The sequence below is a fragment of the Rhinolophus sinicus genome, chromosome 2, assembly GCF_057876585.1.
Source record: "Rhinolophus sinicus isolate RSI-liver-muscle chromosome 2, RSI-T2T, whole genome shotgun sequence".
NCBI lineage: Eukaryota > Metazoa > Chordata > Mammalia > Chiroptera > Rhinolophidae > Rhinolophus > Rhinolophus sinicus.
This window is the reverse complement of record NC_142502.1, coordinates 38,417,499-38,443,347: the sequence shown is the minus strand read 5'-3', so window position 1 is coordinate 38,443,347 and position 25,849 is coordinate 38,417,499.

Genomic DNA, 25,849 nt, shown 5'->3' with positions numbered 1-25,849 from the left:
TAATGTTAATTTAAATTTAAAAAGAAACAAAATAGAAGGGAAAAAAGATCTTGTCACAACTAGGGCAGAAACATTGTCCTAGCCTTGTCTGGCTAGGATTTTACCAGTATCTTGTTGGAAAATGATTGACAGCCAAACAGTAGGCCCAAAGTGCAATTTCTGTGGGTTTTATTGTATTTTCCTTTGTGAAGTTATAGTTGAGTTAATCATTGTAAATGAATATGGTTTGTTACATTGCAAAGGTGAAATTCCTTTCAGCCCATCTTATTCTTGTTCTTACAGAGCTCCAAAGTAACTGCTCCTCACTCAGTACTATTATAAAGAAGCACTTGAACAGTGTATGCTCAATTGATTGTTTTAGTGGCTCTGCTGATGTCCAGACAAGTACTCCCCCTTCCTTTAGAGATGAAACTCTGGAGGTGCCCATGAAGGATCATTAGAGTGCTGTCTACCTTTCAGAACAAACAAACAAGTATGATTACGTCATGGTGATATCCCATCATGCCACATCCCACGGGACACACAATGTTCCAATTAGGGTATTAGAGGTTTGCAGAGCTGGTCAATAAATGTTTATTGAGGGCTTTACTGTCTTCTCTCAAGCAAGAATAAGGGAAAACACACAGACCCACATGTGGCCCAAGGACTGCAGCATCAGTGCCCTTCTCCTGCCAGATGTTTGCTTCAACCATGCCTTTCTCTTACCTGGCTGAGCAGTTGAGCTGGCATGAGAGCGCAGGTCTCATTCCTGTCTAGCACTCAGTCATGCTGTCAGAAACATTTGTGTATCATCAATTCCCTAATCATTCCTGAGAGACTGATGCATTTCCATAAAAGCCCGATTTACATGGTGTGACTACAAATTAAAAAGATGGATTTTGTTCTGGCTTTGTTGAAATCATTCTTTAGAGACAATGTTTGAAACAAAATTTATCAAATGGTCTGTGGTCTACTTACTCCCAGATATTAATCTCTGCCTACAGTTCTGGGAGGCTCTTTCCCTTATGAAAAAATTCCGTTCTTGTGAATTCAGTCCTTTCATGTGGAGTCAACCTTATAGACTATTATTGCTTTCTCTTTTTTGAGGAAATAGAACAAAAAATGAAAAGGCATTGGCAACAGATTGTGTAGCCCGGTTCATAGAAAGGGAGACAAATGATCTTTTCTTAGTCTTTAAAAATATACAAAGCTCTACTAAAATAGGACTTCATATTACAGGTTGCAGTTATTAACTTAGGGGGTAATGGGGTTTCTACTTGCTCATGATAAAAGCTTCCCATGTTAATACCGCCTGCTGCATAATGTCTTGGCATGATGTGCAGAATTTTCTGTTATATAGTTAGCAAATGGCAACTTTTCCCTCATGCGTTCCAATTTTTAGGGAAAGATAACTCCATGAGTTCTAGAAATGTGAGCTTGTGTTCTTCTTAGAAATAGTGAGCGAGGCAGGAAAACAGATACTATTTTTAGATTGCTTGTTAATATCCTGTTTTAATATAGGCCACATGTATATTATCCAGAAAACTTTCCTAAGACATAAACATGAATGAATACTATTATTCTTTACCACCAACTTTAGTTTTCTGGAAAAATGTGTGGTAAATAAAACAGGTTTGGCAGAAAGCTCATTGCCTTCATTCTCAGTCTTCTTGGCTCCTCACTCAACTTCTATGAATCTATAACGTCATCTAAACCCTATCCCCTTTTGAATCAGAGAGTAGAAGAAATGGATGTGACTGAGGAGTCTCATACTTTTGGAGATTCTGAAAGCTTTCCATACTGGATGAGGGAAGTGAGTACCGGGGAAAGGAAATGTATCTCTAACATAGGAATTGATTTGAGTTATGCAAGTGGGACAAAAGAACTATCAAATCCATTCCCCTGGCAATCTCATTCCCTCTGGAGAATGAGATCTGCAACCATCTCATGATGAAAATTCTTTCCATCTTCCTGGGAATTGTGTATGGTCTTTCCACATTACTGCTTAGGGAATGTCTATTGACCAGTCGGGCCAAGGGGTGGTGGCAAAATATTTCCAACCAAAGAGCTACAGATCCCCACTTTGATTTGTGATTAGAGGGAGAATTGAGGGGCTATTAGATTTCCATAACAATTGGAATGTTTTAAGTGGTGAAGAAGTGCTTTTTAGTTTTTAAAATGTTTAGATTTATATTGCAAACTAGAAGAGACTTCAGGAAATGTTGATGTGCTAACAAAAATGTATAAAATATGGTTCTAAATGTCTTTTGTATAGAACATCAGATCCATGAAATCTAGAAATTGTGGAATCAATAAGCTCTTATTTTCACTTTTAAAATATGGGAGGCATATTTTACTCCACTTGTTATAGAGTAAATGGAAGGATAAAACATTGAGAATATTATACAGTCTTGTGTTTCTGACTTAAGCTACTATTTAGAATGCTGATTGTCATTCACATTTTATGTATAGGAAACAATATGAATTTTATAAAATTACTAAGTTTATGAGAGGATTAAGCAGGTTTTGCTTTTATAGTCATAACATGTTCAAATGCATTTGCATCAAATGGGAGATAAAATTTCTCTTTGTAATTGAAATTTAAATCCCAGCATAAATATGGCACTTAGAAAACTATTTTATGGGACTTTCTTTTATAAAGAATCTGCACTGAAAGAAGGTTACACAGCTGGAGATTGTTTAGAGACAATTAAGACTTATTGGCTTTTCAGCTGGTGATAAAAGCAGAGCTCTGAGACTCTGGGCATCTTGAAATTGTTACCCAGGTGAATTTCCTTTACAGCACTAAGCTCTTTAGTATTCTTAAAAGAATTATTTAGCATCAGAGACTTAAGGGGATGATCTATTGGAGTTTAAGTCCATGATGAATGCAAAGTATACATTTCCCTTTAACATGATTCATAAAGGGTGAACTTGAGAACCTAGCCATCATTTTGAGACTATTATTTCTTTTCCTGAGGAAAATATTGAAGATTTGTTGTTTGTAGCACTCTCTACTTCCTATTTCTAGTCCTTCTGATATGGTATCCTACCACATCTGTCTCTTTCCCTTCTCTATTCTATACTAGGAAAGAGGCTGCCTGATACAACCACCCTGATAAGTAAGTGATTTAGTTTCATACCCAAAATACTGCTGACAGGGAAAAGGATTTTATGGATGACTTTTACTAATGAGGAACTTTCAGAATCCATTGATAAAATATCTTTAACCGAAGGGATCTTTCTGATGGCTCACAAATCAGATCACATAGAGGAGACTTACTTTATGAATAAATTTGTCTATATTTTCACAAAACCCCAGAGGATATAATCTTTTATAGTTAAACACTTTAAGTTGGCAACTGGCTTGATCACCTTTTAGCCAAAACACAAGCGGCCACAACACTCTGTTGTGAACAGATAATCCAAAGTGATCAATGTTTTGAATTCCTTTATTAATGTAACTAGTAGGAAATTTGACTTGACTTATTTTCATTGGTGTATGGATATTACATAGGTAATATAATATAATCTATGCTCCAGAAATTTGATTTCTGACCTGAGATTTTTTACCCTTATTTGACTTAAATTTCTCTACATTTTAATGTGACAAAATTTATTTCTTGATACATAGTTAAAGGCTGGCTGAATACAAAATTAATTTAATTTGTCCTATTACACTAGTACTTTGTGTCTATTAACTTTAGAGGAACATATTGAACTTGCCTTTGATTTTCTATTTCATGCAGGGATGAGAGAGGTGTCATAAATTCTTCCATCTTTGTACTTTGCTTCTGCTTGACATAGTTTTATTTTCTTTGACAGACATTCAGTGGTTAAAAGTAGTGTAATTATTAATTTCCCACTTGACATTGTGAACATTTCAATGCTAAGTTAGCAGGTAAAAATGTCACAATCCATTTATATTATATCTATCCATAGAACTTAAAAGAGCTCCTAGCAATTGGTTCTTGAGTAGGAAAGAAGACTGACATGCAGATACCAAGTGAAGTTAATTTTGTTAACAGTACTTGACCTTTCTGTAAAATACTCAATTTTGTCAGATACTTTCCTTCATAATGATAGTTTGAAAAACAATTAATATTCATCACCTTATATTGCTTATGTTAACTGAAAGAAATTATTTTAGCAACAGACCTTCATTAATCTCTCACATATTGAGTAAATGCTACTCCCTGGGGCTATAATGACCACCAAGCTGTAGTAGGTACAGGGAAATAACGACCTGCTTTTCTGAAGTGATATATGGTAAGAGACAATTGCTTCTTATAAAGCTACGGCTGATTAATTGACCTCAGAGTTACTGCAGTGGTGAAGAGCATTGGGCACAAAAGTGTGGGGAGGGAACATAGCTTTCAGATTATGGTGACTCTTATAGCTTAGCCCAGTAGAAATATAATGCTTGCTGCATTAAAAATTTTCTAGTGGGCACATAAAAAGTCGACCCTGGGGAGAATTAATTTCTATAACATGTTTTATTTTAATCTCAAATATTGTCTTTTCAACATGTGGTGCTAGCCCCGTTTCCAGTGCTGAATAGCCACATCTGGCTAGTGGTTACCATACTGGCCAGCTCAGCTCTTGGGACTCTCAATCTAAATGGAAATCTATGAACCAAATGGGAAGAAAGTGGGTTATCTGAATCAGGTTACTGTGGTGGGAAGCATCCTGAGATAAGTGTTCAGAAAACTCTGGGTTATTTTGAGGGTCATTTACGAGTGATTGGGACAATTCATGTTAACTTCACTGAGATTTAATTTCCTTATCCAAAAAATAGAAATAGTCAGCTCTGCCTATCATCGTACCATGTGTAGGTAGGCATATGAAAGTACCTAAAAAAAAAAATAACTGTAAAGAAGTAAGTAATAAAAGGTACTTTTGGCAAGCTAAAATCATTTGAGACAAAACGTAATTCTTTGGGAAACCTTGACTGAGGATTCCATGCTGGATTACATACAATTCTTTGGTATGAGTCTACTTTCCACCTCTGGTTCCTGCCTCAATTCCTCTTTTAAATTTCTGGATCAATTCCCATTCCCCTTTAACACACTTAGTTTAATTTTTAATTTTTAATTTTTTTATTTAACTACCATCTACTTGGTACAGATGTTGGGCTGGGTGCTTTGTATAATATATATCACCTCATTTAACCCTACAGACAACTCTACAGGTTTTTGCCTCATTTTCTGGAGGAAGATGATTTACAGGGAGATTAAGTAACTTGCCCAGTATCCCACAGATAGTAAGCTGCCGTTTCAGGCAGGCCATCTGAATTGAGAGTCCACTTACTTATGTTTTAGCTGGTGCTGCTACCCATCTCAGACACTGATGTTGTGTGCTCTTGAATGTATCGTACACATATTTTTTGTATTTTTTATATTATGATCTTTAGACATCTTTAAAAAATCTTTCTGGCTGGGAAGAGACTACCCCTCCTGGGGCTGGCCAATTCTTAGAGATAAGAAGGACTCAGCTGGAGCATGTTTTTGATATGTAAACTAACCAATGTAGAGCCTTCCCTCCTCTATCTGGCCCACACACCTCAGGAAGCAATATTTCTCTGCCTTAATCATCCCTGGGCCAGGCACTAGGAAACTAGAGACCACTCCTATAGCTTAGAGCCCACTGAAATCATTCAAACCAGCCAGTTCTAAGCTGTTTATCCTGCCCTGCCCTGCCTTCCCTGCAGAGAAACCAATACAGGCCATGGTCTAAGCAACCCCCTCACTCCTATCTGCCACCTGACCAAAGCCTGGTGCTTCCCCTATGGTTCTGTGGGGCATGGAATGACCTCACACCCCTCTCCAGGACCTGTGAGTGTAATTAACTTTGTTTTCTTTTGCCCCTCCTCTGCTTTCTCCTGTGACTGTACTTCATTGACCATCACCTAAGAGAACACACAACAATGAACCACAGCAGTTGGGCATGACAGTATTCAGTTGATGATAAATTTTCGACTGACAGCTTGTAGTTTTCCAACACATAGGATAACTATAAGAGGAGAATAGATAACCAGGAATGGCCAAAATATGAAAATGACGAGATTTCCACAAGTTCCATGAAGACAACTCTATGTGGAAAGAAGCAAAATACTATGACGTTTGAATGGAGATGGCTTTTCTGAGTTTTTCTTAGGGATGGGTAAAATTATAGCAGTCAATGTTCAATATTAGAGATGTTGTAAAATTGGGTCAGTTCTTAAAATGTCTATGGGAAAAAAATCTAATTTGGGGAAACAATATGGGTGTGGATGATCGATATGAGTTTAATATAGAGTAGGGAGGAAAAGTACATCTAGTTTTGTCTAAACTGTATCTGTAAAATAAGGAAAGCTAGCAAATTAACCAGAGTTTATTGAGCACATGCTCTTTTTAGGGCACTATTGGATATACAAATATGACAGGGATATCACAGGCACATGCTACCTTATTTGAGCACTAAAATACACTACATGAAAAATCAGTAATGCAGAAAGGAATAAGAGAGGTGGGATATGTTTACTGGTTACATGGGACTCAAGCAATACTTCCTACTGTGGTCAGGGGGAGGTGAGAGCACTGAACAGGAAATACAAGGGTGAGACCTCCAGCAAGAGATGGGGCAGGTGAGGGCCAGGGAGATAATGTAGGGTTTGGAGAGTCTACAAGGAAAAGAGAAAGTAGTTCAGATACTTAAGATAGTATGAAATTAACTTTTGTTTCATTGTTAATCATAGAGAAAAATTGATACCGAAAACAAACAGATGAAAGAGAACAAAAGAGGAGTGAATAAATAGTGTAGCAAAACATATAATGACATTAAATAAAATGCACCAACTTTATGTATTTTACCATGTGGGGAAATTTCAGAAATATTAGTGAGTAAATGATATGATTGGCATAGTATGATGTATTTATGTATATTAAAACATAAAATAACACTAAAGAATTTACATGGCTACATATCCATATATTTAAACATTTAACAAAAATTAATGGGAGGATATAAATCTAATTTTTAATAGTATTTGCCTCAGTATAGTGCAGGAGTGGATCAGAAGTAATGATCGAAGAAAACTTTATGAGTGAAGTCTCTATTTGTGTTAAAAATACACCTATATTCACATTTCCAATAGTTTGTAAAACATGCACATGGGAGAAAAAAGTGTTCATGAGTAAACTAAATCACAAAAAGTGGTTAATTCTGGAAACTAGCAATATAGTTGCTGGTTATTTTTATTTCTTTTCTGTGCTTTCCAAATTTATAAACATTTTTTTCAAGACAGTTTTACCAGAAAAATATCATTAAGGAAAAATTCTCAACCGATTAACTTTAAAAACCACAAAGCCAATATGAAAATTAGTAAGCAGAGGAATTTATATGAGAAGCAGAATAAGGGGACAAAGAGATTTAAAAAAAAAAGACACATAAAGGAATAATTAGGAGACAAGAAACATAGCTTGTGAAGTTCCAATATCATTCGTTTCATAGGAAATGAATACAGTAAATGGCAAAGAAGCAATATTTGAAGCAATGAAGTCAGAGAATTTTCCAGAACTGAAAAGTACATGAGCCCACTGATTAAAAATGCACATTGAATGCCCAGTAGGACCAATACAAACAAATTCACACCAAAATACATCAAGGTTAATGAGAATATCTTATTAGCTACCGGAAACACGGGGCAGACTATGTATCAGAAACAAAAGGGAAGATAATTAGAACGTCAGCAAACTTGTCATGAGCAAGCATAGATGACAGAAAATAATAACATAGAGCTCACGAAAGCACTAAGGTTAAAATCTGGGGACCTCAAATTCTATGCCTAGCTCAACTATTACTAAGAAGATAAACGTATTTTCTGACATTGAAGGATTAAGGCAGTTTTCTGCCATATTTTCACTGAAGAGTGGGAGGCTTCCAAAGCAAGAAGAAAACTCAAGCTAAAGAGCCAGAATGGACTCATTTTTTTTCCCTTTCCTCTTCTCTCAAAAACATAAAGCTTCTGCTTAATAGTCAATCAAATTTCCAGTATTGTTCCTTTGGAAAGTTCATATTCCTCTAAAAAGTTATGTTGATAAAACTTTATCAAAAGTTTAGAGTAAGTCAGAATATTTGACTGATGAAACTGATTCAGTTCATGGCAGTATACAGTAATTGTTAGTCCTTGACCCTAATGAAGACAGACATAGAAAACAAAGTAAAAATGACATGTAATTTTTGTTTCATTACCAAAAAAGAAGTTTAGGTATGTAGAGAGATGCTCTATTTGCACACTGGTTACCAAGATATTCTTTTATTTGAAGTTTTGTTTGGCAAACATCTTTCCTATTTTGAAGATGGGAGCACTGTGGAGGTTTCAAAGGGACTTGAAGGGAAATCGTAGTGCACAGAGCCAGCAACTGGCTACTTTGAGAGTTGTTATTATTATTTTTCTGTTTTGTTTATTTGTTCATTTTGTTCTTTAGGGTCCACATATAAGAGACATCACATAGCATTTGTCTTTCTGTGTCTGACATACTCCACTTAGCACGATACTCTCCAGGTCCATCCATGCCACCACAGATGGCAAGAAGCCAGTCCCTTCCATAGCCGAGCAATATCCCATTGTATATATGTACTACTTTCTCTTTATCCATTCTTCCATCTACAGACACCCAGGTTTCCTTCATATCTTGGTCATTGTCAACAATGCTGCAATGAACATCAATTCCTTGAAGTAGCATTTTGGGTTTCTTCATATAAATACCCAGAAATAGGATTACTTGGTCTTTCTTTGTCTCCTGTTACAGCGTTTGTTTTAAAGTCTGTTTTGTCTGATATAAGTATAGCTACCTGAACTTTTTTTTTTCCATTTCCATTTTCTTTTTCCATTCCTTTACTTTTTTTTTTTCCATTCCTTTCTGAAATATCTTTTTCCATTCCTTTGCTTTCAGTCTGTGTATGTGTCTTTCAATCTGAAGTGAGTCTCTTGTAAACAGCTCATGTAAGGATCATGTTTTCTTACCCATTCAGCCATACTATGTCTTTTGGTTGGAGCATTTAATCCATTTACATTGAAAGTAATTGTTGTATTATTTATTTTTTTTAATCTTTTTCTTTCTTTTTTTTTTTTTTGTCTTAAAGAAGTACCTCTAACATTTCTTGTAATACTGGTTTGGTGATGATGAACTCCCTTAGCTTCTTCTTGTCTGGGAAGCTCTTTATCTGTCCTTTGATTCTAAGTGATAACTTTGCTGGGTAGAGTAATCTTGGCTGCAGGTGCTTACTTTCCATCACTTTAAATATTTTGTGCCAATCCCTCTGGGCTGCAAAGTTTTAGTTGAGAAATCAGCTGACAGTTTTGTGGCAGCTCCCTTATAGGTAACTAACTGCTTTTCTCTTGCTGCTTTTAAGATTTTGTCTTTGAGCTTTGGCATTTTAATTATGATGTATCTTGGTGTGGGCCTGTTTGGGTTCATCTTGTTTGGGACTCTCTGTGCTTCCTTGGATTATATTTCTATTTCCTTTGCCAGGTTAGGGAATTTATCTGTCATTATTTCTTCAAATAGCTTATCAACCTTTGCTTTCTGTCATCTCCTTCTGGTACCCCTATGCTGCAAATGTTGGTAAGCTTGATGTTGTCCCAGAGGCCCCTTAAACTATCCTCATTTTTTTGGGGGGGGATTCTTTATTCTTTTTGCTCTTCTGATTGGGTGTTTTCTGCTACCTTATGTTCTAAATCCTTGATTTGATCCTCTGCTTCATCTAATCTATTAATTCCCTCTGATGTATTCTTCATTTCAGTTAGTATATCCTTTATTTCCGACAGGTTCCTTTTATGTTTTCTATCTCTATATTTATGTTTCCTATCTCTTTGTTGAAGTTCTCCCTGAGATCATTGAACATCCTTAAAAGGAGTGTTTGGAACTCTGCATTTGGTAGATTGCTTGTCTCCATTTTGTTTAGTTCTTTTTCTGGAGCTTTGTTGTGTTCTTTTACTTGGGATATATTTCTTTTTCTCCCCATTTATCTGCCTCCTTGTATTTGTTTCTATGTATTAGGTAGGGCTGTTCTTCTTTCTGGACTTAGAGTGGCCTTATATAGTAGGTGTGCTGTGGAACCCAGTGGTGCAGGCTTCCTGGTCACCAGAGCTGTGTGCTCCACGTGTGTATCTTGTGTGGGTTGTGCATACTCTTCTGTTGTAGTTGAGCCTTGCATGCTGTCTGCATGTCATTAGAAGGGACTGACTCTTGAACTGATTGCTTGTGTGGATGGACTGCACCTGACTACAGTGGAAGAGCTGTGGTATAAGGGTTCACCCTAAAGAGCACAGTCTGTTTTAGTGGGCTCTGTTGCCTGCTCAGTCTTCCCTTTGGCTATGTCACCTTTGAGGGCAGTGAGGTGATGCTCCGGATTGGTCCAAAGCTGGCCATTGGGTGTGCCAGACCTGGGGCTCCCTGTGAGGTGTCACGCTGCAGGCCAAGTTCAACAATAGCCTGTGCCCTTCCTGGTCCATGTGATGTGAGCCATAGAACAATCTGCAGATGGCTGCTACCCACATTGGGCTTGGAGGTGCCTTTAAAGTCCAATCTGTGAACCAAGGCTGGCTGTCACTAGTGCTGGGCTGAGGGCTGCTCAGCCAGATATATGGACTTGCTGAAGACAGATACTGCTTGTTTGGGTTTTGTGAACCTTTGAGAGATTTTAGGAAAGTCTGCAGCATGAGCTAAGATAGGTCATTTGTACAGAAAAGCAAGTGGAAGAGGCTTGGTTGTGCTGGAAGTTGGGTGGGTCATGGTCTTAGGGAAACATTGGGTGGGTAGACAAAGTTGATAGGCAGTTTGGTGGAGACTCATATAAGGCATTTGCATACAGGGAAAGGGGAGGGCTTAACAAAAAGTGATGGTTTCCATCAGCTCCACCCTCCAGGAGAAAGCTGCCCCTCCAGCCCATGCCCTAAAGGTAGAGAGTTGAGTTCCTCGCTGTATGTCCCTGATGCCTTTTGAGATGCTGCCCTAGTGCTGGAGCTCAGAGTGAGTCCATCAGTAAGTAGTTCCATTTGCAGGACCTTTAAGAAGAGAGCCTGGGATTCCAGCTGCCCCCTGTCTCACTTAGCCACAGCGTTCACTGTTTTTCACAGCCAGAAGTTATGGGGACTTCCTCTCCCCAGCATGTAAACCTGGGCTGGAGAGCCTGATGTGGGTCTGGGACCTTTCACTCCTCCAAGAGGGGGGGGTGTATGGAATGCACCTCCGCAGCTGAGATATCCCCTGGTTTTTAATGGTCACATGTGGGTATGAGACCAACCCATTCTTCATCTCTGCCCTTTCTACCCATCTCAAGGTAGCTTCTTCTATATGTCCATAGTTGTAGGGCTTCAGTTCAGCCAGATTTCAGGTGATTCTCAATGACGGTTGTTCTGTAGTTGAGTTGTAATTGCTGTGGCTGTGAAGGGGTGAGCATAGCTTTTACCTACTCCACCAGCTTGACCAGAAATCTTGCAATTAACTTTTCTATGTAATGATTACAGCACCTTCATAACTAAGGTGATTCAAATGCCTTCAAAATGCAGAAGAGTGAGACCATTGAGCAGAGAACAGGAGTCACTGAGACAAAACTTTGATTTATCCTGATTTAATAATTTCTCCATAAGAAAGTTACATTCATGTGTAACCTAATTTTAAGGAGGATGGAGCTGAATGACCAGGAAGAAGTTCAAGATACATCTCAATTTTTGAAAACATACCCTCTGTACGGTTGTGAAGGAAATGCAGAGGTCTTCTGGGGTCATGCTAGGGCATGATGAAGTCTTACTAGTCTTGGAGACTTCCTAGTCCCCAAGCTTGCATAACTGTAGTGATTACAGTGACTGAGAGGATGTAATTTCCATTGCTGTCCTTAGCAGGCATTCTTCCAATCATTGTTTTCTGGTTTCTTCTTCATTGATATGTTAGTTTTAGTGCATGTACTTGTCACAAATTGAAGGCATAGGAAAATATACGAAATGATTGAAACTGCAGATTGTAGATAGGCAAACTTTATTTTACAAGCCCAAGGGGATAATTTACTTGTCATCTCCTCTTTCTCTCTTAAAATAGAGAACCTCCAACAACTGGTATATAAAGGAAAACAGAGCAAACAGAAGAAGGAAACTTTGCAATTTATTAACTCAACCATGAAAATACAGAAAATAAGAAAGGCTCAACTTACTTGGAAAAATAAGACTGAACCTATTGCATTAAAACATGGTGTTGCATTAATCTAATGAGTTTTCAGGCAAATGAGGCATGAAATTTTGTCAAAATATAAAGTTAGTAAAATATCCAAATTACGCTTTAATGCCATTATATGTTTTATATTATTGGGAGTTGGTAAAGAGTAGATTATTTCTAAATCTGCAATACTAGGAAAATAAGTAAAATTACTTTACAAAAAGTTTATTATTCAGATAAGTTAAAAACGGCAGATAGAACTTAAATTCCAGCAAAGGTACATGTATACCTAATTCGTAGGGAGGCATTAACAAAACAGAATGCATTTTCACTTCCATCATTCATTTCCTAGGAATTCAAGATAATGCTGAAGGAGATGAAACATTATAGTATATACCAAATGTTAGGCTGGCATAAAATAACTAAGGACTGTGATATAGTTTTTCAGAAAAGATAATTATTTACCAGACATGTTCATAAGATTTATGTAGAAATAATAAAGATAACGTCTTTACTATAGAACTTATTCTAGAATTATTCCATTAAATTGTAGATATGGTTGAATATAACATTTCCTGTATTTGAATAAAGCTGAGTGGGATTAGTGAAAAGCTTTGGATTATGTCTTCAGTAGTGAAAAACAGAAATGATTTATTCTAGAAACACTGATTGTATTATAGTGCTGTCAATTATTAAAATATTGCCAAATTATGAACAGTTTAGTAAAAGATGGCAGCTCATGAATTTTTAAACTCCTTATTTATACGGTTATTTGAATCTATTTATGTACCATTTGTAGTTATTTCTAATGATTAGTACTACTGGCTATTATGTCACAAACCCTTTTTCAGAGAAAAATTAATCTTTCATACTTCACGTCATCAAAGCCAACGTGTCAGTTTAAGGCATTTTAGGTGCTATCCAGTGGATTTAAATTTGTGTTTATTCTGCCTACGTGAGGCAGGACTAACTTCACAATTTTTATCTCTACTAGCTATCATCCAGTATGTATTGACAGTTCATTTAGTTTCAAATGATTCTAAACGATTCTTCACACTTGGGTAGATGTGCTTATCTGTGAATAAGCAGGTTTCTTGTGTGTCACCTTGTGCTGATTTAAATGCCCTTGGTGCTCTAGAATCATATTATAGTGGGAGGACATCAGAAAAGTGAGCTGGCCCAGCAAGAAGCAGATAATTTTTCCTTTCTCTGACTCTCTATTTAGACTGAATATCTGGTTTTGACAGGAATGAGAGGTTGCTTGTTTGGTCTTCAGTCCACCACACAGCTGGTGGTCCCACCAGAAATTCCATGGTCATCCACAATTCTCCCTCACCCCTTCCTATGCCAGGCCAGCCAGCACTCATCTGATCTTTTGTATTCAAGCCATTGTCTTCATTTTTGCTACTAAATTGGGACCCTCATCCTCCCTGACCTGCCTTGTGTGGCTTTGACCTGCCTTGTGTGGCTTTGTCAAATAGAGCTAGTTGGCACTTCCCCTTCTGAGTTGTATTGTTTCCTACACCTCTTCCAAGGGTGAAGCTAAGACTATTGCAGCTCATGCATTCCATCTGCCCACTCAGGCTTTAAAGATCTGGTGAAACTGGAGATAAAATTTTCATTGATCACTAAGTTACAATACCATTAGCATACCAAAAAAAAACAAAAAAACAAACAAACACCAACAACAGTCTTGAATAGAAATTTGTCTGAACCTCTTTAAAACCTGCCTATGACTTTATAGTACTTGAACACGATTTTATTTGCCATCGAGTCTCCATGACAAGAGAGTGGGTGAAACTCCCTGAAATTTTCAGTGCATGTCTGTATAGTATGCTTCTCGTATTGGTTTTAAATGCTAACTGTTTTTAAGAGCTAACTGCTTTGGAGTTAAGTGTGGGATGAACAAAACAAACTTTCCCTGTGCAAACGCATTTGTTTGTTTAACTGTTAGACAAATTTAAGCAGATTTATTTACTGATACAATTCTTTTGTGTTAACAAGCACTGTGAATCTCCAAGAGGAAGACTTCATTAGGCAGTGTTTCCTGAGCCAGTATGAACATGCATATCTCTCCTCAGAACACAGGCTGTGAAAGGCTGCTCTACCAAGTGGTCTATGGAAGAGTTCATAAGTCTGTCTCTCTGTGGTAAAATTTAAGCCCCACCTTCCTGAAATGTTGAATAGCCAAACTATAAACGCCAAATCAAATATCCATGAGAGTATAATCAATACCAGATACGTTACTCCACTTATCAAAGTTTTCCTGATATAATTCAGGCTTTTCTGTTCTGTATATAGAAAGGCCTCTCCGAAATTAATGATACCATAAATCATTAAAGAAAAGCACACTCTGTCCGGGTTGTTAAAATGTGGCATATTTTCCCACAATTAGGGAGGGGCAGCGATTAGGGCCCTTATTAGACATGTTATCAGTTATGCCACTGCTACTTACCTTTGCAAATGTTGTTTTCTCAGTCTTTAATGTTATAAATAATGTTTTTACATTGGCTGAGACTCAATGTAAAAAAACCTGGGGAAAGAAAGGAAGAGAAGTTATTGGCTCACATAAATTGAGCAAAGCAGGGAAGGGCAGGAATACAGAGGAACTAGGCCTTGGATAGAGCAAGGACTCTCCCAAGCTGCCTCTGATCTCTTTTGTCAACTTGTTGGCTGCATTCATTTTTCTGCACTCCATTTCTTCCACGTGCCTTGAAAGTGGCTGCCATCAGCTTATTGCCTGACATTTTTCTCGCTTCACTATCAGAGAGCTACGGCTCTATTCTTTTTCTTCTAATTTAGAAGATCATGAAAGAGGATGATGACTGGCCCATCTTGGATCGCTTGTCATCTGGACCAATCACTGTGGTCCCAAAAGCAGGCCCATTGAAGAAGATGGCAGTTCCCCGTGGGAACATTCCATGTAAGAGTTGGTGAGGGTGCAGTTCTCATAAGAAGCAACGGAGGTGAACAATAACTCAAATAATAAATGTCTCCCTCAAATGCCCTCCACCCCCCTTTATTGACTAACTCCGCCTCATTCCCAGGTCTCACCTCAGGGAAACTAGAAGCTTTCCCCAGACTCTCTCTCCCAAAGTCCAAGCATTCTGAGAGCTTGGGAGGGTTCAGTGAATGAAGGCAAAAGAAAGCACCTAGGAAGAATGAGCAGAGCAAACTATGTTCACTTCACTCCCATACTTAAAGCCAGTTATGTTTCGGGAGCCTCCTCTATGATATTGGTATGTGTGAAACAGGAATATCCGTCCGTTAACTTTGCTACTTGCAAGGGACTCCGTTTTTCAGCGGTAATTTGTCTGTCTGCGGTGATTTCTTAAATCTCTTCCACTCCAGTGATTCTGATAATTGTCCTTGTTCCTGATGTCCCAGCACTTGTGACATTTAAGCTCAGTTTCAAATTAGTCTCTTCTCTCCTTTCTCTTCTGGAGGAATGAAGAGAAGGGGAAGGAGAGATGAAACTTCTCTGTCTTTTCTTTTATCTGAACATTGCCAGTTGTGGATCTCCTGTACTTTTATTGAAATTGCATTATGATTCTGCCACCTCTAGAACTTTGTTAGCTTTACTTGCTGTCTGTGGCTGGACTAGACTTGTATAATTACGACATTAACAAATGGAGTTAGGCATTTTATTTGATAAGGTTTCATTTGATAAATTAAGACACAAATAAGACATTTTTAATATTCTATTTCTACTAATACCTATAGCATGATAATATCAGTGAATATTTCATAAAATTTCAGAGCGATAAAGCTATGTGGAAATTTAGAAATCACCTGAATCAATACCTTGTTTCTTAAAGATGAGAAAATGGATGCCCAGTCTGGTGAAATGCAAAAGTTAGTTGAAGAAGTAGGTATCTTAGTTCTCTCCAGTCCAGGGATTTTTCTAGTTTATATTGATGCTTCTTACATCTTAAATCAAGTGGGTAATTAGAAAACTTAGGTTCCACTAATTTATTCAGATTAATCAGTGTGTAGAAGCGTAGATCAGTGGGTACCAAACTGACGGTAGTAAATGTAGAAACAGTGTTAAAATAAGACTTAGCCTCAGGGTTCTCTCTTGAATTTACTTGATTATAAACAGAGTTTTAAGTTCCTCTTATCTTTCCAACCTCTCCCCTCTTGTTCCCAGTCTTCCTTTAGTGTAATGATCATTTCAGGTGATCAGTATACATCTTGGTATCTGGCTGACTAAAATTAAACATATTTCCCCAAGAAATTACTTTTGTTTTCAAGAAGAATACTGTTTAACTTAAGGAGAACAAATACATTCACCTAACAAGATGTATCAATAACGGATGAAAATCACAGAAGCTTGACATGGAAACTTCTCTCATTATTCACTTCAAAGCTGTAATGGATTTTTAGAGAAACAGAGCTTATATTTGCTTTGTAGAAACTTTTAAAGACTGTTAGGGACCTTCATAGTTATATAATCTTATTTGATTAGGATCGCTAGATTTAGGTAAAAAAAATACAACACCCAGTTAAATTTGAATTCTAGATCTACACAAAACTTTTAGTGTAAATATGTTTCAAATATTGCATGAGACATACTTATACTAAAATTTGTTTATCTGGAATTTAAATTTAACTGGATGTCCTGTGTTTTATTTGGTGACTCTATATTTGATCCTCTGATAATTATGTTAAGTTGGTAGGACAATGTCTCCATTATACAAATGGGAACTTTAAATCTGAGTGGCCTGTTAAGTGTCAGATCCTGGGCTATTCTTGAGCATTACACGATACATAATTTTTAGATCCTATCTTTCAGGACACTACAGTCAAGTCAACAGGAAACAACTCATCAGTGTTATGTATGAAAGAGAAGGATAGGGTTCTACTATAGAGTCCTGTAAAAAGGGTATCTAAACCAATGTTGGCAAATTGGAATACTTCCTAAAATGGTAACATCCTTATTGAATCCTGAATGTGGAATAAGAATTAGGTCCAGATGGGGTTTAGGAAGGAAGAAAGAAAGAAGAGAAAAGTTATTCTGGTATCACTTAAGGAACTGCACATTGCTCGGTATGACTGACTGGAGGATGTACTTTTGAGTTGGGGACTGGTGACAGGTAAGGCTAGAGAGAGTGAGCAAGTGTCAACTCATGAGTTGATGTGCATAATGCAATTTGTTCTTCTTCTTTGGGGCAGCTGTTACTCTTCAAGGTGCAGTGAAATGATCCAGTCTGAGTTTTGGTATGATTACCATGTTGCAGTTAGGAGACTGGATTAGAAGGGACCAGACTTAAGGAAAAATCATTCCTTTGTTCAATAAATTTTTATGGAGTGCTAACGCAGAACTAGGCACAACTTGGGAGATTTGCAGTAATTTAGGTGACAAATGAAGGTGTTGAGAACTAAGATAATTGTCATTAGGATGGGGAGATGTAGCTCTTTGGAGAGATATTAGGAAGTAAATCAACAGAAATTGATTATTAACAGGGCTTGGTGTGTGAGGGAGAGAAATAAGTGAAGCTGATGGAAGCTGGGTGGATGAGGGACATCATTTGTTGATATAGGAAATAATGTTACATGGGAGGAGAAAAAATACTTGTCAGTTTTAGATGTATTCACTTTGATGTGCCTGTAAGGCTTCCAAGGAGAGTTATTAAGGGGGGCGATTTACTTAAACATCAAACCTAGAACAGAGATCTGGGCTGAAGATTCTTCATGATTAATGAATAATGAACTTATTAGAGCTGCTTGTTGAAATTATAGGTGAGAATGAAATCACCTAGGGAGTGGTTGGTGTCAAAAGAGTGGTTGCCAGACGGAATCCCCAGGGAAAGTCAACATTTAAGAAGCAAAATGGGCAGAGGAAGCTAACAATGCAATAGCAACTGCAAAGGGAGCTAAATGAGAATGTCTGAGATAATAGAGAAAAACCAAGAAAGACGACTTTTTAAAAGATATAGAGGTCCAAGTTGCCAAAAATTGAGGACAGATATACTAAAATGAAAACTGGAAAAAACAAACAAAAACTGGTCCATCTTTAGCCATACAGTAAAAGTTGTTAATGACCTACATTTAATGAGAACCATCTCAGAAAATGAGGTGAATTGTACCTATAGGAGGTGAAGTGAATTGGACCACAGGTGGGACCCACTTGTAAACAGAGTTGTAAGGAGTTTAGGAAGATCAGAATAGGCCACAACACTTGCCCAACTCAGTTTTTTGGAGTATTCATACAGTGAGAAGCAACCTTAAAACATATCTGGAGCAAAATAAATTTGGAAATATCACATATTATGTTTAGCATATTTAATGTTCTGAGGTCTGAAACAATGAAAGCTGCCTAATTTTGCTTATCCTAGTATTTCCCATATATATTATTTTTTTGTGTAATAACAATTAATGTCATGAAACAGTTTAGGAAATTCTTGGCTAGCAGAAATGAGGCAGTGGATGCAAAAAAAAAAAAAAAAAAAAAAAAGAATAAGATTGTCTTAAGGAACACATGAAATATTGACACAGACTTTTAGCTACAGTTGTTTTGACAAGGATACATTTTGAAAAATTGTACTAATCAACCAATAAAGTGATTCACCCACCCCCAGTGAAAATTAAAAAAAACACACACCGAAAAACAGAAAAAAGGAGGGTGTTAGTTTAACCACAAATGATTCAAGCATTATTATACGTTATATAAAAAGAAAATAAAAATCTATAATCCTACAACTCAGATATAACCATTTCATATATGTGTGCTGGAAAATATAAAAATGAGAACACATTGCTCATATAGTTTGCTGATCTAGATTCTTCCCACCCTCATCAACTATGATCCTGTGTGCCAGGAGACCTTTAGAGACCCCAGAATTGCATACTGTGGGGCTTCCTGGTAATAAGTCATGTGACCATTTCCCCTTATTCTGGAAAGGTTTGATTGATAAACTGATTCAAATCGTTGGTCTTGGGCTTTACTATTTTATCTTACAAGATTCATTAAACTAGGATGAACTCAGAAGCATAAAATATTCTGCAAAATTCTACTGTCTCTTGTCCAGGAAAATTGTGCATGCTTGCTATTTTGTAATATTTTATTTAGAGAAGAGCAGTGACCTGGCTGTCCATGGAGTTTGGCCACAGGTGAAACTCTGCTGGTGACCGGAAGTGTGCTTCCTCCTGTTAAAATTTTTCTTAAAAAATTATCTCCCCCAAAGAGGAGTGAGAAATAAGCATGGTAATATGTGGTCTGAATCTTTTTTTTTTTTTTCCAAGTCGTGTTGTTGTCCTTTCAATCTTAGTTGTGGAGGGTTTTTGTTCAGCTTCAAGTTGTTGTCCTTCCAGTCTTAGTTGTGTAGGGCACAGCTCAGCTCCAGGTCCAGTTGCCAGTTGCTAGTTGCAGGGGGCAGAGCCCACCGTCCCTTGCGGGAGTCGAACCGGCAACCTTGTGGTTGAGAGGACACGCTCCAACCAACTGAGCCATCCTGGAGCTCAGCGGCAGCTCAGCTCAAGGTGTCGTGTTCAATTTTAGTTGCAGGGGGTGCTGCCCAACATCCCTTGCGGAACTCGAGGAATTGAACTGGCAACCTTGTGGTTGAGAGCCCACTGGCCCATGTGGGAATCGAACCGGCAGCCTTTGGAGTTAGGAGCACGGAGCTCTAACCGCCTGAGCCATCGGGCCGGACCCTGTGGTCTGAATCTTGATCTCCCAGTCATATGTATATTTACAAAACAGTTGAACTTGGCAAAGAAAAGGTCAACCTAAAAACCATGGGCATATTTTTAACTTTCTTCATATAGATCAATGCCATCATGTAAAATTTCTAGGGTATCCATTTTAGAGAACGACTTTTTAGCTTATTTAACCAATTTCTTGTTATTGGACATTTAGAGAGTTATAATTCTTCATTATTATGTATAGTACAACCCCCAAATCCTTTTATATAACATACACTCAAATATATACACTTAAATGCACACACTAGTGATATTTTCTCATGGTTCTCTTTTTTTCTCCCTTGGTGAAAGTTTCAGAAGCAGGAATGCTGCGTTAAAGGTAATATACGCTTAAATTTCAATATTATACATAATGCCAAATGGCTTTCCTGAAAGGCTGTACCAATCTAAATATCTAACAGCAGTGGGTATTATTAAGTGTTTTAATATTTGCCAATATAAATAAAGTCAAATTTGTTTAATTTTTATTTCTTTTATTCATAATGGATTTGAACATCTCTTCACATGCCATTGGACTATATTTTTTCATTCACTTCTTTTGGAATTACTTGTACATATTCTTTGACCATTTTTTCTATTGCTGCATTTGCCTTTTTTTTTTTTTTACTGATTTTTAGGGCCCTTATTACATTAAAAATACTAATCCTTTATTCATTATATATGTTCTAAATATTAATATTTTTACTCATTTTCCATAATCTTGTAACTTTGTTAATAATAATATTCACTGTGGCAATCAACTCTAGCCATCTTTCCTTTATGATTTTTGGCCTTGATATTTTGCTTTAAAAATATTTTGACATACCAAGTTTGTAGTCATAACAATATTTACCTAAGTTTCCTTAGTTTTCTGTTTCTCATGCTTTTGGCCATAAAAAACACTGCCAACCCATCCTTCAGCTTCAACCAACTCCCATTTTCATCAGGTGTGGCAGCGTTGGAAGATGCGATAGAGTTTGGAGGCATCAGTTTGACTTCATATCTTGTTAAAACAAAACAACAAAAAAAGTGTTTTTATATCTCTTGGTTATCATTTTTGTGTAGCCAAGTCAAAATATCCATGTTTAAAAACTGCCAAATGTATTTAGGATTCCTGGGGGAATAACTTTTTAGTAAGGGAATTGTTATGATTTCTATTATCAAGTTTGTGTAACAATAAGTGTAATCTTTTCCCCCTATATCGGAACCTCTCAAATGACTTTCAGGTATCTTGAAGGCCCACACGAGGAACGTTTTCATTGCATAGTGCAGAAGAACAGAAATACATGTTCTGTATGCCAGGAAACCTCTGCTGAGTACATGGAAAGAATTAGCACATAGTGCGATGACAATAGTAGACATCTGTTGTGTTGGCTTGCTCACCACTTTTTCCTCCCTCAGTGCCAGCACGCCAATTTTCTTTTGGGAAGTATCCTCTCCTCAACTCCATGTAGTCCTACAGGAGTTCTTTGTCATGAGGTACTTCCTCTTTTCTCTGCCTCAGCGTTGGCTTTATGACCAGAATGGCCAATTAGATCACACGTTCCTTCCCCTTGGTCTTAGCAATTTGTTCAATGGTAATCATATGCCCAAAACTAGGTTAAGTATTCCCAAAGATTTGATATGTGAGCCTTGGGTTGGGGGTGAGTTGGGGAGTGGAAGGGATGGTCACATTTTCTTTTGGATGATAAATTGTATTGAAAACACAAGTTAGAGCTTGTTGAAGTCAGTTCTTTGCTTTTTCTGTGAAAGAAATTTGAGGTTAACATGCAAAGAAGCAGAGAAAAAGATGAAGTGGAGGATTGGAGACCTGAATCTAGCTAAGCCTGAAGTCAGTACTAAGCCTTCAACTTTTAGATAATTATCTAATAAATTAGTTATTCCTCTTTTTTAAGTTAGATTGAATTGTTACTATTTTTTGTCACTCACAACTAAAAGATTGTTGATTAATACCTCAATAAGTCACAGATTTTAAATTCTGTTAGTAATATTGTTGAGTAGTATTATTGTTATTAGTATTATTGTTGAGAAGGCATTAATGGCTAGATTTCATGCTTTGATTTTGATCTGGAAACATGTATAAAATTAGAAAGCACATGGCTGTAAAACAGTGAGACAGTACTCTGATTTCATAATGAAAGGACCTGAGAATTATTTTCAGATTTGCTATTGAATGGTTGCATAAATCTCTTCTGAAAATGGCTACGCTATTAAAAAATGATATTGAAATGATGCTAAGACGACTTTGGTAAGTCACTAAACCACGGTCTCCCACAGTCTCCTCAAATAAACAGTAGATACTTAAGATGCACACTATCAAGCACAAGTATTGTGATAGGTATTGATGAAACGATTTCAATCGGCTGAAAATCCCTAGAGAATGTGGCCATTTAACAGATGGGGTCATGTAAAATTTAAGTAATTGAACAACTTGGATTCAATTCCTCCCTCCTTCCCTCCCTCCTCCTTTTCTCCCTCCTCTTTCTCTCCCTTCCTTCTCCCCTCCCTCCCTCCCTCCCTTCCTTCCTTTTTATTTTTTAAGAAAGCCGTAATAATTTATCTGTGGTACTGGTTGCATAGCTATTTTTAGCTGAAATGAGTGTTACATTCTGGGTTTCATTGTTGTTTTATTGTCCTTATAAACCCATTTTCTCTTCTCATGAGATACCTATTATCATAGAACATCACTTCAGAAACGTAGACTAGTATAGAAGAGTGAAGATGAGTTTATGACATCTGCTTTGTATTTTCCCATTTCTTTCAACTAAATGACTGAATAGTTTCAGTAACATTTCTCAGAAACTTCATGTGCCACTTGGCAATGACATGTTAGAAACAGAACTGAAAGGGGAGAGGGAGAATGATGAGATAAACAAAAGTTTAAGACAAAAATTGGTATGGGTGTGGCATTATTTTTCTTGAAAATATTTATTAAACTATAAAAAATTAAATGAATTGATTCATTAATGTTTACATTTCTAGCACTTCAGAGGCCTCCCTCCTTTCCCTTCCAAGTCAGTACCCCATAATGATAATCATTCTGACATTTGTCATCACGAAATTGTGTTTGCTGTTTTTGAACTTTTATCAATGGAATCATATAGCATAAGGATATTTTTGGCTACTTATCCTCAATATTTTGCATGTGAGATTCATCATTGTTGTTGAGTGTAGCTATATTTTTTTCTTTATAAGAATATGCCACAATTTGTTTCAGTTGTAAGAAAACACTACAATTAGGCAATCCTATAATGAAAGTAGATTAATGGTTACTTAGAATTGAGGATGAGACTACAGATTAACTATAAAGGAACATGAGGATCTATTGGGATAATGCAAATATTTTAGACTAGACTATGATGATAGTTACACAACTTTGTAAATTTCCTAAAAATCATTGAATTGCACATTTTAAGTTGGGTGAATGTTTTGGTATGTAAATTATGTCTCACTCACGTTGTTAAAAAAATACCACAATTGATTTATCCATTCTATAGTTAATGGATACATGGATTAGTTCCAGTTTTGCACTATTATGAGTAAAGATGTAATAAACATTGTTAAATATGTCTTTTAGTGAACATGCACTCATTTATGTTGGAGGGAAATGGTTCAGTCATAAAGCATATAATTTTCTTTTTTCTTTTTTTTTATTAGTTTCAGGTATACAAAACAATGTAATAGTTAGACATATACACCCCTCTCCCCAATCTACTACCCCTCTAACATCTTATATAGCTGTTACAATTCCATTGACTCTGTTCCCTATGCTGTACTCCACATCCTGTGAATATATATATATATATATATATATATATATATATATATAATATAAAATTATAGTTGACATTCAGTATTATTCAGCTTCAGCTTCAGGTGTACACTGTAGTTGTTAGGCATGTACACCATCTATGAAATGGTCTCCCTAATAAGACAAGTGCCCATCTGATACTCTATAAAATCTTTACAACATGATTCAACATTATTGATTATATTCCCCAAACTGTCTTTCATATGCCCATGGCAATCTGTGGTTACCAATTTGTAAAGCACATTATTTTTATGTTTATTACTTTTTGTAATACTTATTATAATGCAGTGTTTATTTATTGCTATCTTTTACATTTTTATTGTATTATTAATTAAAAAAAATAAAAAAAACCAGGATAATCATACTTACCTACTATGACTGAAAACCTACAGTTCCCTATCATTTGCTTTAGATATTTTCCTTTCCTCTTAAAAAAATGAAATTTTATGGACACAATTTAAATTCCTTTCTAATCTTTCACAGCTTTTAAAAAACTTTTGTTAGTTTCAGGTGTACACATTTATCATTTATATCCCTCACACAGTGATAACCCCTCTCCCCCAACTACTAATTTTCTGACATTGCATGCAGCCATTACATTTTCACTGTCTCTATTCCTAATGCTATACTTCACTTCTTGTAAATATATATATACGTATATGTATATGTACATATACGTATATGTATATGTATATGTATATGTATATGTATATGTATATGTATATGTATATGTATATGTATATGTATATGTATATATATAAAATTATAGTTGACATTCATTATCGTTCAGCTTCAGCTTCAGGTGTACAGTGCAGTGATCAGGCATCTACATTATCCCTGAGGTGGTCTCCCTAATGAGACAAGTGTCCATCAGATACCCTACAAAATCTTTACAACGTTATTGATTACATTTCCCAAATTCACTTTCGTATCCCAGTGGCAATATTGTGGTTACCGATTGTGCTTTCCAATCCCCTCACCTTCCCCCTCATTCCCAGCCCCCATCCCATCTAGCAATCCTCAGTTTTTCCTCTATGTCTCTGAGATGGTTTCTGATTAGTTCGTTCATTTATTCTTTTCTTTAGATTCCACATATAAGTGAGATCGTATGGTATTTGTCGTTCTCTGTCTGACTTATTTCACTTAGCATAATGTTCTCTAGGTCCATCCATATCGTCTCAAATGGTAAGATTTCATTCTTCTTTATGGACAAGTAATACTCCATTGTATAAATGTACCACAGTTTCTTAGTCCAGTCATCTACCGATGGGCATTTCTGTTGTTTCCATGTCTTGGCTATTGTGTATAGTGCTGCAATAAACATCGGGGTGCATAAATTTTTTCAAATTAGAGTTTTGGATTTCTCCGGAGAGATATCTATGAGTGGAATTGCTGGGTCATAAAGTAGTTCCATTTCAGTTTTTTTTGAGATATCTCCATACTGATTTCCATAGTGGCTGCACCAGTCTGTAATCCCACCAACAGTGCACAAGGGTTCCCTTTTCTCCACATCCTTGCCAGCACTTGTTGTTTGTTGATTTATTGATGATAGCCATTTTGACTGGTGTGAGGTGACATCTCCCTGTGGTTTTTATTTGCATTTCTCTAATGATTAGTGAGGTTGAACATTTTTTCATATGTCTGTTTGCCATCTGTATGTCCTCTTTAGAAAAATGTCTCTTCATGTCCTTTGCCCATTTTTAATTGAGTTGATTTTTTGTTTTTTTGGAGTTGAGTTGAGTGCGTTTTTTGTAAATTTTGGATATTAACCCCTTATTGGATATATCGTTGGCAAATATCTTCTCCCATTCGGTAGGATCCCTTTTTGTTTTATTGATGGTTTCCTTTGCTGTGGAAAACATTTTTAGTTTGATGTAATCCCACATGTTTATTTTTTCTCTTACTTCCCCTGCCTGAGGGGATATATCAGTAAAAATCTTACTCCAGGTATTGTCTGTAAACTTCCTTCCTATATTTTCTTCTAGGAGTTTTATGGTTTCAGATCTTACATTTAAGTCTTTAATCTATTTTGAATTTATTCTTGTATATGGTGTAAGGAGGTGGTCCAGCTTCATTTTTTCTGCATGTGTCTGTCCAGATTTCCCAGCACCATTTATTGAATAGACTGTCTTTACCCCACCATAAATTCTTGCTTCCATTGTCGTAGATTATATGACCA